Below are 13,506 nucleotides of genomic sequence, written 5' to 3'. Positions count from 1 at the left end.
ATCGTGGTCAAGCAGAACGCGGCCTACACAGATAAGAAAGTAACATAAATTACAGCTCTCTGAAAGATTTTAAATTAAGAAGTCCATATGTTTTATGTTTATTGGGAGTCTATGAGACCTCATGTCACCGGTTAAAAGATGTAATGACATTGAAAAAAAGCAATGAAAATCGGCGTTTATTGTTCAGGGGACTGGCAGACAGTTGTAAATTTTCGCAGAGTTCGCTCGGCCAACACTGAACAATGTCTGCAGAAGATACGGAGAAGGTAATTGATCTAGTGCGTTCTCATGAACACCAGTACGTCACAGGTGATTACAAAGATCACAAGTAGCTTCATGATTGTAATGTCATCATTCCTTCGTCACCCCTTTTAGTCGCCTCTTACGACAGTCAGGGGATACGATTTGTGTATTCTTCGTCTGCGTTCCCCACCCACAGGGGTTGCTGGATATTTGATTAAAACAGCAAAATGATGGTAACACAAGTTCAAGAAAGAAATAATGAGTCGGTACGCACTTGATTGCGACTGATTTCACACAGGTTCGCCCTGACTTATCCGCATTCTATTTGACTATCACAGTCCGCGACGGCCTGCGGTTATGTCGTCCGCGCGGACAGCTGTTTGACATAGCCTTTACTTACACTGACCACGCAACATGCATTGACAAAAATACTCTCGTAACTGTTGACGTGGAGTCCACTTGAGAATGTCAAGCTAACGTAGCGAGCTGACTCTGGCTCAGGGTGTGAAGTGTGTTGACACAGATAAGAAAGTAACATAAATTACAGCTCTCTGAAAGATTTTAAATTAAGAAGTCAATATGTTTTATGTTTATTGGGAGTCTATGAGACCTCATGTCACCGGTTAAAAGATGTAATGACATTGAAAAAAAGCAATGAAAATCTGCGTTTATTGTTCAGGAAGCTTATATTAAATGCATACCGGTACTTAAGATATTTATAATTTAGTAGAAATGTAAGTATTAATGGTAAATTCTCCATAATTTCAGATAGGGCGCTCACTAACTGTTGGTGGAACACTTGATTAAAAGCCTGACGGAATATCGATTAGAGCCTGAAGAAAATCTGTTTCATTCGAGTTCTATTTTATTTGATGCTTAATTTCCCGTATTGGAAGATTTATCTACATTAGAAACGTCATCCTCCGAGGAGACTGAAATCGAAACTGCTGGTACAGATGACACCATACAAGTGGAATCAGTGACTAAAGCCACTGATAACGTGGAAGTAAAGCGTACTGACCGAAGTATTGTCGGTTCCAGCACACCAAAGCTCGTTAAAACTACAATCAATGACTGGAAATATAATATAAACAGTTCATTGTTAGTTAATAATGTTTACGAAACTAATATAACACCTTGTACAAAACAGTATGGAATGGCGTCTCATGTCGGTATTTGTTGAAATCAGTTCTAACAGCACTAACTGCAGTTACCAGTCGTTGCGCAGGTAACTGTGAAGAAGCCGATAACTGTTGTTTCGGAAACTCATTTTAAACGTATCACCCTGTTAAGTCAGTGATAACTACGCATCTACAGATAACTGTCACTCCAGAAACCATTCATTATACAGGGTCTTTATTTATGCTTCGCAAGGACTTTCTCGCTCGACCTTGGCCACCGATAACAGGCCGCAACTGGCCGCTGGCGCTCGCGGTTTCCGGCAATTCTTGCAGTTGCTGAGAACTGAGCTCCGAGATAGTAGGCTGTTCAATGAAACTACTGCGTGCTGTATGTCGTATTGTATAGTGTTTTATTGTGATTGTGTATAGTGCTGTAATGTATGTGAAATATTCGTTACGTGAACGTGTATAACTGCAGAATACTTACATTAAGTGCAGAAAATCGTGCGCTGGGACAAGACAAAAGTTTCGAGCGAAATTTCCAGGGAGATCCATTCCTATCAATCGGCCAAGAGATTCAAACGTACAGGTTCAGTAAACAATAAAAATAGACATAAAGGTTATATCCTTTTTTTACTAGTTGTTTTACGTCGCATGGACACAGATAGGTCTTATGGCGACGATGGGACAGGAAATGGCTAGGAGTGAGAAGGAAGCGGCCGTGGCCTTAATTAAGGTACAGCCCCAGCATTTGCCTGGTGTGAAAATGGGAAACCACGGAAAACCATTTTCAGGGCTGCCGACAGTGGGGTTCGAACCTACTATCTCCCGAATACTGGATACTGGCCACACTTAAGCGACTGCAGCTACATTATCTCCTTACTGAAGTGTGTATGGTACGAGGACCATGAGTAAAAATCTGTTGCCCCCTCGTAGCCCAGATTTGACGGCATGTGATTTCTATTTGTGGGGAATGTGAAAAAATGTAGTTTATGGGAACAACCCTCACACACTAAACTTAAAGACAATATAAGAGCTACAATTGCATCCATCAGTGCTGAAGAACTTGGTAGAGTAACCGAAAACTTCATTAGGAGGTGCCGATTATGTTTGGCAGCGCATGGGGAATATTTTCAGCATAAACTGTAAGAATGGTGATTAAAATGCATGATGATGATTTTGAGCACCGTGTTCTGCCGTACATACGCACGCGTGGTAGCAAGGCCAACTAGATATACAGGCCATAAGGCTCCCCCTCCACTTCCGGCGCTACGTCACACGAAGAGCTATCCGCTTCATTTTTCTCCAGTGACTTGTAGGCTGATATGAACCTCGCAACAGTAAGGCTATCAATGGTGTTGAATGACTTAAACGTGTGTGAACATTGTGACTTATGCTCACGTCGTGTTGTGTACCTGGTTGTAGAAGCAACTATAGTTCAGAAGAGCCCAGTATTTCAGTGTTTAAATTTCCTACTGATTTGGTTCGGAAACAAAAGTGGATCCATCGAACAGAATTTGTCCCTTCAGCAAGCTAAGTTGTGTGCATAAAACACTTCGACGAACGTTTCGTAATTAGGGAGGATTCTGTTAAAAGACCTGATGGGTCTATTTTAACAGTAACATTTTGATCACACAGTTTAAATTATTTAGTGTACTTATAAGAGATAAATTTGAATCGAGGTTTTTACATGGTGATTCTCAAAGAAACATTCTGATTTTGCTTGTCAACAAAGTTCTGGAAAATGAAAATGTCATGTTTGAAACATGCAGTGATTGTAGAAGTAGTTTTAAAGATTACGTTGACAAATGTATATACATCTTTTGTAATATATTATTGAATAACTATAGAAAAGTTATCGCAGACAAACTCGTTGCTGTATGTATGTATGTATGTATGTATGTATGTATGTATGTTTAGTCATCAGCCCGAAGGCTGGTTGGATCCTCAACAGTTCCGCCATGAGCTGTCATAGATGGCCTAGGCATCACTGAAGAGGCGTACTAGGGAAATGAGGAGTGAGGTAGTTTCCCGTTGCTTTCCTCACCGAGCCAGAAGTTGCTATTACATATCAGTCTGCCAAGCCCACTGAAATGGATGCACCAACCGACCCTGTGAGCAACAGTTTCACACCATTCATAGCAGGGACTGGCTGCGTAAGGAATGGCATTACTATAATCGCTCATACCTCAGTCACTTTCATTTTGTCAAAGCCAAGGTTAAGACAGAGACAGATCAACGAAAGTAACAAAATTGCTCTAGCCCATAACAGAAGACTTAGTGCAGTGTAAACACTAGGTCCCGCCAGCATAGGCATAACTCGTTGCTAAGAAGAAGAAATCCTCAAGTAAGGATAGCCATAAATCGGCGAAGAAAAGGAAAATTGATAAACTGAAACCTTAAGAATTGTTAGATAAGTTTTAAGTTGAAGCCTAATTTCTAAGAAAGGTTCCAGACTATTGTTGTGAATTGCTATCATGTATTTGCATAGTAACATTAAAACTATTTTTATACGTATTATGGGTTTTAATCTTTTGCATGAAACCGTGTTCCGTTACAAATGACAGATGTCAGCTTAATTTTACGTAAATAAATGTACATAAACTGTTCCGCTAGTTTTCCCCCGCATAAAACTGATGTAGTGCACAAGCCTAAATAAAACCACAATTAAAGGCGTGTTCAGTTATATCGTTAAGGTTCAATAAATTAATAATATCATGGAATCAGTGAGAGCGGGCCGTATACTCCCATGCTGAACGCCAGCCACTGGCGTGACGTCACGGTCCGAGCCTTGTGGCCTGTCTATCTAGTGCGGCCTTGGTGGTAGCCGGCAACTGAACAGTCACTGGGGGCCAAGGTCGAGTGAGAAAGTCCTTGCCAAGCATAAATAAAGACCCTGTATATATAATAACTAGACATTATGCTGTACAAATTACCAATATATAAGCATGCAATTATGCTGCAAAAGGTGCAATCAAATATGCACGTATTTTCATGCTATTAAACACTTATATGAAATGCAACCGTAGCATTCCTTCATCAGACTCATGTGATTCACACACACCAATACGTAAAATCATTTTCATAAATAAACAACCGAACGAGAAACAAAAATTCATACTACGTACAACTACGGTTATTCCACTAATACAAATATCCGTGCGTAATTTGTATCAACGTTCATTGTAAAAATTTAAAAAACAGCATCCACACGTCTCCTAGATAATATACGGTCAATACACATGATAAATCAAAATATAGTAAGGTTGTACGGAAACAGTGAAAAAAAACAACACGAACGTGAAGGAATACACTCAAATACATATTCCGCTTTCATTTTACATTGCACACCCAAATTTTCCCGTTCATAATTGGGTATGCAGTACACTACAACAGACTTCTCCAAGTTTTCTACTATAGATCTGTGGCATTTGTCTCTTAAAACTAGTTTCAACGCGCAGAATGACCTCTGTACATCTACGGATGTGGTAGGATAATACTTGAATTCGGGAGCGACTATGGGTGTTAAACATTTTCCTAGATCCACATTATCACAACCAGCCCAATATTCGTTTATAGCTACCATGATGTCGCAGCCCGGACTTCGTTTAAAGACACGTTCGGGGTTTCTTGCGATACTTTCACTTCACCCTTCAGGTTCTCCATAATGTCCAGCGAAATACCAAGAAGCAACCCACGTGTTTGTAACTTCTTGATTGATTCTGGTATGATTTGTAAGTGTGTCTTGCCAAGTGCCAGTTCCCTTTGAACCGTTTCATTGCCGAAAGAGTCCACGAAATTAATTTCTTTACACTTTCTCGAAGACTGCTTGTAAGACCTGTTAAAGTATTTACAATACAAGTCTAAAACACGCACAATAAATCCAAAATTTGAAATGTATACACTAATCTGAAATATATGCAAATATGCATGTATGCAATACTGAACTTAGTAACTCACCCAATTTCACCTTCAGATGAACTCCGTTGTCGGTTTTGGAGGTCCACATACCGGCAAACAAAATATGCATTTCCATACAAATCAGATGAATTTACTGTTAATTCGATAACTCCTTGCCGTTTGCTTGTGTACCTGGACTTAAATTTGTTTTTAACACAAAAAAAAACTTTTTAAATATTATTTGATTTATGTCCCACTAACTACATTTACGGTTTTTCGGTGATGCTGAGGTTTCGGATTTTACTCCCTCAGGAGTTCATTTACGTGCCAGTAAATCTACCCATACGAGGCTGACGTATTTGAGCACCGTCAAATACCACCGGACTGAGCCAGGACCGAACCTGTCAAGTTCGGGTCAGTAGGCCAGCACCTCAACCGCCTGAGCCACGCAGCGCGGCTAAACACTTCTCAGTGTCCTTCAAAATCATATAATGGATTTACATTGCTGCTGCACTATCGGAAGATATAACACAGTTGCCATGGCATATGAATCGGCCCTTTTATAAATGGCATATTCTCATGTCGGTTGATTTAGCAATACGCGAAAGAAATTTAGTGATCGACACTCTCGCACATCTACGTTTCTGTAGACCATTAGTATTTTCTCGAACATTAAAACCCTATCATTATTATTATTAATGGTGTCTAGGTGTGGTATCTGAATAAATGAGCTAAATTTTCGCCTTTCACCAAAACTGTGATACCAGAGAGCAGTCTCCTTTAAACATAAATATGATTAGGATCGCACGATATAATACATCACGTATGTGCTCTTTCCCGGGGGTGCATGTTGGTTAATTATCCACGCAGATGACCTATTTTAAATTCACCAATTGAGTAGCGTACTGTTCGCATTTATGAGGTCACAATATTGAGATACCCTGTCTGTGTGTTATCGCCTGGTTAATGTTCAGGAGGGCTTCGTTATCTTGGCTTTAAATGGCAGCCATTCCGCACTTCATTGCCAGCAATGTGCGATTTTCTACACTTCTGAGACTTGTTGTGTTCTACAGTTTATAGGAGAGGTGCCTTTAGTACTTACAGTGGCTGTTTTCGCTAAGAAATATACGACCAGTACTCTAATGAACTGCATACATACTTGGAGTGTTGATGTTAGACATAAGAGTGAGATAAAAACAAAGGTTGCGAGGAGAATGATATACGATAGTGACTTACGTGAGCCCTCACCCGGATTTCATCGATATACATCAGCATAAGGTAGTTCAACGAAGAAAATTGCAACGGCGCATCACGTTTATCGTCTGATCTGCGTTCGTGATGCCTTAACCCATTTATTTCCAAACTGATACTGCTTAAAGCAGTTCAAAAATATATACTTTAGTATTAAACAACATTTTAGAGAACAGTTTCGAAAAAATTATGAATTCGTTTACACCATTAAAACGAGAAGGAATGGGTTGTTGGAAATCTGCATCATCGACCGTTCAAAGTCTGTAGAATATGCGTGCATAGGCCTACATAGGCTATATAGGGTGAATCACCTCAAATTTTCATCCCAATTTTTTCTGAAATGGAAGATGCTATTGACGTGCTTTGTTAATCGGAAATTAAGTGTAACCAAGGGCTCATAACTGTAACCCTAACGCATATATTAATAATTATTAGAACGTGTAGAAATCTTAGAAACTACATTAATTAAAAGCTTTGAAGCAAGAGCGGGATCAGGGAGACAAAGACGAAGATGGTTAGACTCAGTTTCTAACGAATTAAAGAAAAGAGGTAAACTATATGAGGCCACAGCACAAGTTACAAATAGATCATTGTGGCGATATTTAGTAAATTCACAGAGGCTTGCAGACTGAACGCTGAAAGGCATAACGGTCTATAATGATGATGTATGTATAATTATAATTTCGTGTGGCTATTTCTAGCTGAGTGCAGCCCTAGTAAGGCAGGCCCTCCAATGAGGGTGGGCGGCATCTGCCGTGTGTAGGTAACTGCGTGTTATTATGTTGGAGGATAGCGTTATGCGAGGTGTGTGAGTTGCAGGGATGTTGGGGGCAGCACAAACACCCAGCCTCCGAGCCACTGGAATTAATCAATGTAGGTTAAAATCCCCGACCCGGCCGGGGATCGAACCCGGGACCCTTTGAACTGAAGGCCAGTACGCTAACCATTCAGCCAACGAGTCGGACATGATGTATATATGTATGTATGCTTTGAAGCTGGTGGTCGTCATTTTGAACATAACATTCAAAGGCCATTTCTCTTTCTTCTTCAGAAACCGAAGCATTTGCTTATTCACTTAGTGCTGATACATTGAGCAAACAACTGCCGTTATTTACACTTTTCAAACTACTTCTATTAAAATCCTTCAAAAGCTCCAATGGCATTCTAAATTTACTCTAGTTTTATTCTGTTGGTATCAATGGGCATTGGTTCATTAGAAAAATATGTCTTTTCTATAATAATACATATTCTAATAGTTATTTTCTGTTTATGCGGATTTTCTCCATTTCTCTACTCAAGTAATCCCCTGATGAGGGTCCCATACTCTAATTTCGGTCTTAGCAGAGACTTACACGTCCTGTCTTTTACATACCTACTACTACCCCTAAATACTCTCATAACGATACGAAGAAATCTCTAACCTTTATTTACAATAACATTTATGTGATAATCCCAAAGATGATCTTTCCTTATATTAACACCTTGTAATTTACAGTAATCCCCATGGGGAACTTCCACCCCATCAATGCAGTACTTAAAACTGAGAGGATCTACTTATGAAACTCGGAACCTGACTTTTCACCCCATTTACCATCATACCGTTGCCTACTCTCCACCTCGCATCATTGTCCGGAACTTTCTTTACATTCACTCACAATCTTCCAACTCATTCATTACTCTATATGGTTGGGCTGATGACCTTAGATGTTTGGCCCCTTTAAACAACAAGCATCATCATCATCAACTCTATGTGTTATAACATCATCCGCAAAAGCCTTTTCTGTGATTCAAGTTCTTTAAGATCCAAAAATACTGCCTTGAAAGAATGTCCCTCTTAATAATTCCAGGATCAGATAACGTTTCACCTGCACTAATTTTCCGAGCTCTATCTTCTAGAAAATTAGCCACCCACTCAGTCACTATTTTATATAATTCAATTGCTCTAACTTTTCAGTAGGCTTCCCTGATCTACCCTAACAAAAGCCATAGATACGTCAATAGTGATTCAGTCCATTTAACCTCCTGAATGCAAAGTATCTGCTAAGAAGTATATCTTGCTGGAATCCTGTAAGTGAAGCTTCAGTGGAATATATTCTCGTGAATAATTCTAATGGGTTACGATATACACAAGATTAAAGTTGGGAAATTTCGCTAACTATTTCAGTACTAGAGAATGTTGGGACAAGACAATAATAATAAGTTGTATGAGAAATTCAGTCATATAATGGGAGAAATAATAATTGAATCGGTCGGTGGAGAAAGGAACTTTAGTAACTTTTTGCACTTTTTCGTATTTTTGTGAATTATTGTTAGTTTGCCAACGGCGGTAGCCGTGTTGAAACACCGGATCCCGTGAGATCTCCGAAGTTAAGCAACATTGGACGTGGTCAGGAGTTGGATGGGTTGCCACGCGCTATTGGTGGGGGGTAAGGGAATGGAGGAGCGGAAAGGAACTGGCCACGCTACCGCACGTAAACTCCTGCTCAGGAACACCTCTGCGGAGGTTCGGACCAGCCTTCGGGCAGATAACCCTCACCTCACCTCACCTTACCTCATTGTTAGTTTGACCAAGACGCATCGTCCTGTGTTGAAAGTAATTATGTGCATCGTATTCTAACGGAAGAAAACTCATGTCAGCTTTCATCATCATTGCAACGAAATTTGGCTATGGCATTTGTTATTATTGCACAAGAAAAATGCACTGTGTAGAGAAACAGCAAACAGGGATGTACTTAGCAAAGAGGAAAAAAACTGTTCTGCGTATCACTTCTGTATTTAAACAATACACGTTTGTTGTTGTTTGAGTCATCAGTCCATAGACCGGTTTGATGCAGCTCTCCATGTCACCCTTTCCTGTGCTAACCATTTCATTTCTACATAACTATTGCATCCTACATCTGCTCTAATCCGCTTGTCATATTCATACCTTAGTCAACACCTACCGTTCTTACCACCTACACTTCCTTCAAAAACCAACTGAACAAGTCCTGGCTGCCTTAAGATGTGTCCTATCATTCTATCTCTTCTTATCGTCAAATTTAGCCAAATCGATCTCCTCTCACCAATTCGATTCAGTATCTCTTCATTCGTGATTCGATCTATCCATCTCACCTTCAGCATTTTTCTGTAACACCACATTTCAAAAACTTCTATTCTCTTTCTTTCTGAGCTAGTTATCGTCCATGTTTCACTTTCATACAATGCCACGTCCACACGAAAGTCTTCAAAAACATATTTCTAATTCCGATATCAATGTTTGAAGTGCGCAAATTTCTTTTCTTAAGAAAGCTCTTCCTTGCTTGCGCTAGTCTGCATTTTATGTCCTCCTTATTTCTGCCATCGTTAGTTATTTTACTACCCAAGTAACAATATTCATCTACTTCCTTTAAGACTTCATTTCCTAATCTAATATTTCCTACATCACCTGCCTTCGTTCGACTGCACTCCATTACTTTTGTTTTGGACTTATTTATTTTCATCTTGTACTCCTTACCCAAGACTTCATCCATACCATTCAGCAACTTCTCGAGATCTTCTGCAGTTTCAGATAAAATAACAATATCATCGGCAAATCTCAAGGTTTTGATTTCCTCTCCTTGGACTGGGATTCCCTTTCCAAATTTCTCTTTAATTTCCTTTACTGCCTGTTCTATGTAAACATTGAAAAGGAGAGGGGACAAACTGCAGCCTTGCCTCACTCCTTTCTGGATTGCTGCTTCTTTTTCAAAGCCTTCGGTTCTTATCACTGCAGACTGATTTTTATACAGATTGTAGATAATTCTCCTTTCTCGGTATCTGATTCCTATCATCTTCAGAATCATAAATAGCTTGGTCCAATCAACATTATCGAATGCCTTTTCTAGATCCACGAATGCCATGTATGTGGGCTTGTCCTTCTTGATTCGATCCTCTAAGATCAGACGTAAAGCCGGGATTGCTTCACGTGTTCCTACATTTCTTCTGAAGCCAAATTGATCTTCTCCCAACTCAGCTTCAACTTGTTTTTTCATTCTTCTGTAAATAATACGTGTTAAAATTTTGCAGGCATGAGATACTAAACTAATGGTGCGGTAGTTTTCACACCAGTCAGCACCGGCTTTCTTGGGGATAGGTATAACAACATTCTTCCGAAAATCGGATGGGACTGTCTCAAACATCTTGCACACTAAATGAAATAACCTTGCCATGCTGGTTTCTCCTAAGGCAGTCAGTAATTCAGAGGGAATTTCATCAATTCCAGGTGCCTTTTTCCTATTTAGGTCACTCACAGCTCTGTCAAAACTCTGACCTCAAAATTGGGTCTCCCATTTCATCAGCATCAACAGCCTCTTCGTGTTCCAGAACCAAATTATCTACGTCTTTACCTTGATACAACTGTTGGATATGCTCCTGCCATCTTTTTGCTTTGTCTTCTTTCAGTAGAAGTGGCTTTCCATCTGATCTCTTAATATTCATACACCTACATTTCCTTTCTCCAAAGGTTTCCTTGATATTCCTTTATGCAGCATCTACCTTTCCCAGGACCATACAACCTGCGACATCCTTGCACTTCTCCTTCAGCTATTCTTCCTTAGCTACCCTGCACTTTCTATCCACTTGATTCTTTAATCGCCTGTATTATTTTCTGCCCTCTTCATTTCTAGCATTCTTGTATTTTCGTCGTTCATCAATCAGGTCTAGTATCTCCTGAGTTATCCACTGATTCTTAGTTAATTTGTTCTTCTTTCCTAACATTTCTTCAGCAGCCCTACTGACTTATTTTTCATGACTCTCCACTCTTCCTCTATAGTGTTTCCTTCAGCCTTTCCTTGTACAACTTATTCCTTGAAACTCTTTTCTTTCAACTTGTCTAGATCCCATCTTTTTGCATTCTTTCCTTTCTTCAATTTCTTCAACTTCAGATGGCATTTCAAGACCAACAAGTTGTGGTCAGAGTCCACGTCTGCTCCAGGGAAAGTTTTGCAATCCAACACCTGGTTTCTGAATCTCTGCCTGATCATAATGAAGTCTATTTGATACCTTCCAGTGTCTCCAGGTCTCGTCCACGTATACAGCCATCGTTTGTGGTGTTTGAACCAAGTATTGGCAAGGACTAAATTATGATCAGTGCAGAATTCAACCAGCCGACTTCCTCTTTCGTTCCTTTGTCCCAATCCAAATTCTCCTACTGTACTACCTTCTCTTCCTTGGCCTACCACTGCATTCCAGTCTCCCATCACAATTAGATTCGCGTCACCTTTTACATATTGTATTAAATCTTCTATCTCCTCATATATTCTTTCGATTTCTTCATCATCCGCTGAACTAGTAGGCATATAGACTTGCACTATTGCGGTTGGCATTGGTTTGGTGTCTATCTTGACGACAATAATTCTTTCACTATGCTGGTCGTAGTAGCTTACCCGCTGCCCTATTTTCTTATTCATTATTAAACGAACTCCTGCATTTCCCCTGTTTGATTTTGTGTCGATAATTCGGTAGTCGCCTGACCAAAAATCTTTTCTTCCTGCCAATGTACTTCACTTATACCAACTACATCTAACTTTAGCCTATCCATCTCCCTTTTCATATTCTCTAACCTACCACAACGATTCAAACTTCTTACATTCCACGCTCCGACTCGCAGAATGTCAGTATCCATCTTCCTGATGATCGCCCCCTCTCGTGTAGTCCCCACCCGGAGATCCGAATGGGGGACTAGTTTACCTCCGGAATATTTTACCCGAGAGGAAGCCATCATCAGTACATCATTCATACAGAGAGAGCTGCATGTCCTCGGGAGTTAGTTACGGCTGTAGTTTCCCGTTGCTTTCAGCCGTGTAGCAGTATCTACACAGCTAAGCTATGTTGAGTATTATTACAAGGCCGTATCAGTCACTCATCTAGACTGCCGCCCTTGCAACTAGCGAAAGGCTGCTGCCCCCCTTTCGATGAACCATTCGTTAGTCTGGTCTCTCAACAGTTTCCCATCCAGTATGGTTGCACCTGCGGCTCGGCTATCTGCATCATTGGGACACGCAAGCCTCTTCACCGCGGCAAGGTCGCGTGGTTCGCAGAGGAGGACAATACACGTATAACAATACACGTATAACTCAATAAACCGCGGAATAGTAACTTCGTCTACTCCTACAAAAGGTAGCGTTAATCATTCCTTTAACCTGGTAAAATACTAAGGTACGGAACCAGAATTTAGTAAGACCTTAAACAGTGTTTTAAAGAAGGAAAAGTGAAGGTAACAAAACTAGAATTGAAGATATTCAGAGAAAATATTGATGAACTACATTCAAGGAGAAGAAGCACAGATCTATTTACGAGGAGGTATTGAAGTGGCCAACCGCAAGTAGTGATGATTCAGTTGTGTTGTGTTGTGATGTGATCTGAACATGTTTTGAAACAAAACTTACTTTTGAAAAAAAAAAAAAAAAACACCTAGCATCGTAACAATTTTTATATTTTTACAACAGTGTAACTCTTTTTCAATTCGAGCGATTGAACATCCACAGCCTGTTTCCAGTCACTGGACCGGGTCAGAAATGGAATGAATGAAGCCCCCATCTAGCGGCGAGGATAGACATTTTGTAGGCTGCCAAACCCTGTCGCACTCCTCTGGGGCAATGATTAATGACTGACAAATTAAATTAAGTGATATTGGAGAGTGTTGCTGGAATGAATGATGATTGGGAAAACCGAAGTACCCGGAGAAAAACCTGTTCCTCCTCCGCCTTGTCCAGAACAAATCTCACATGGAGTGACCGGAATTTGAACCACGGAACCCAGCGGTGAGAGGCCGGCTCGCTGAATTCGGGTGATTATAATGTAATCAAATAATTGTATATTTCTTCAAATAAATTTTCACTTATTTGACCAATAAATAATAATGGTATGGTAAAATACATGTTTTGCACGAGTAAGTTACCTCAAATAATTATATTAAATTCCGACAGTGACAGGAGAAAGGAACTAAGTTACTTCCTAAAAATAATTATTTATG

Source organism: Anabrus simplex, chromosome 3 (genome assembly GCF_040414725.1).
Source record: "Anabrus simplex isolate iqAnaSimp1 chromosome 3, ASM4041472v1, whole genome shotgun sequence".
In the NCBI taxonomy this organism is placed as follows: domain Eukaryota; kingdom Metazoa; phylum Arthropoda; class Insecta; order Orthoptera; family Tettigoniidae; genus Anabrus; species Anabrus simplex.
This window is presented reverse-complemented; position numbering follows the sequence as displayed.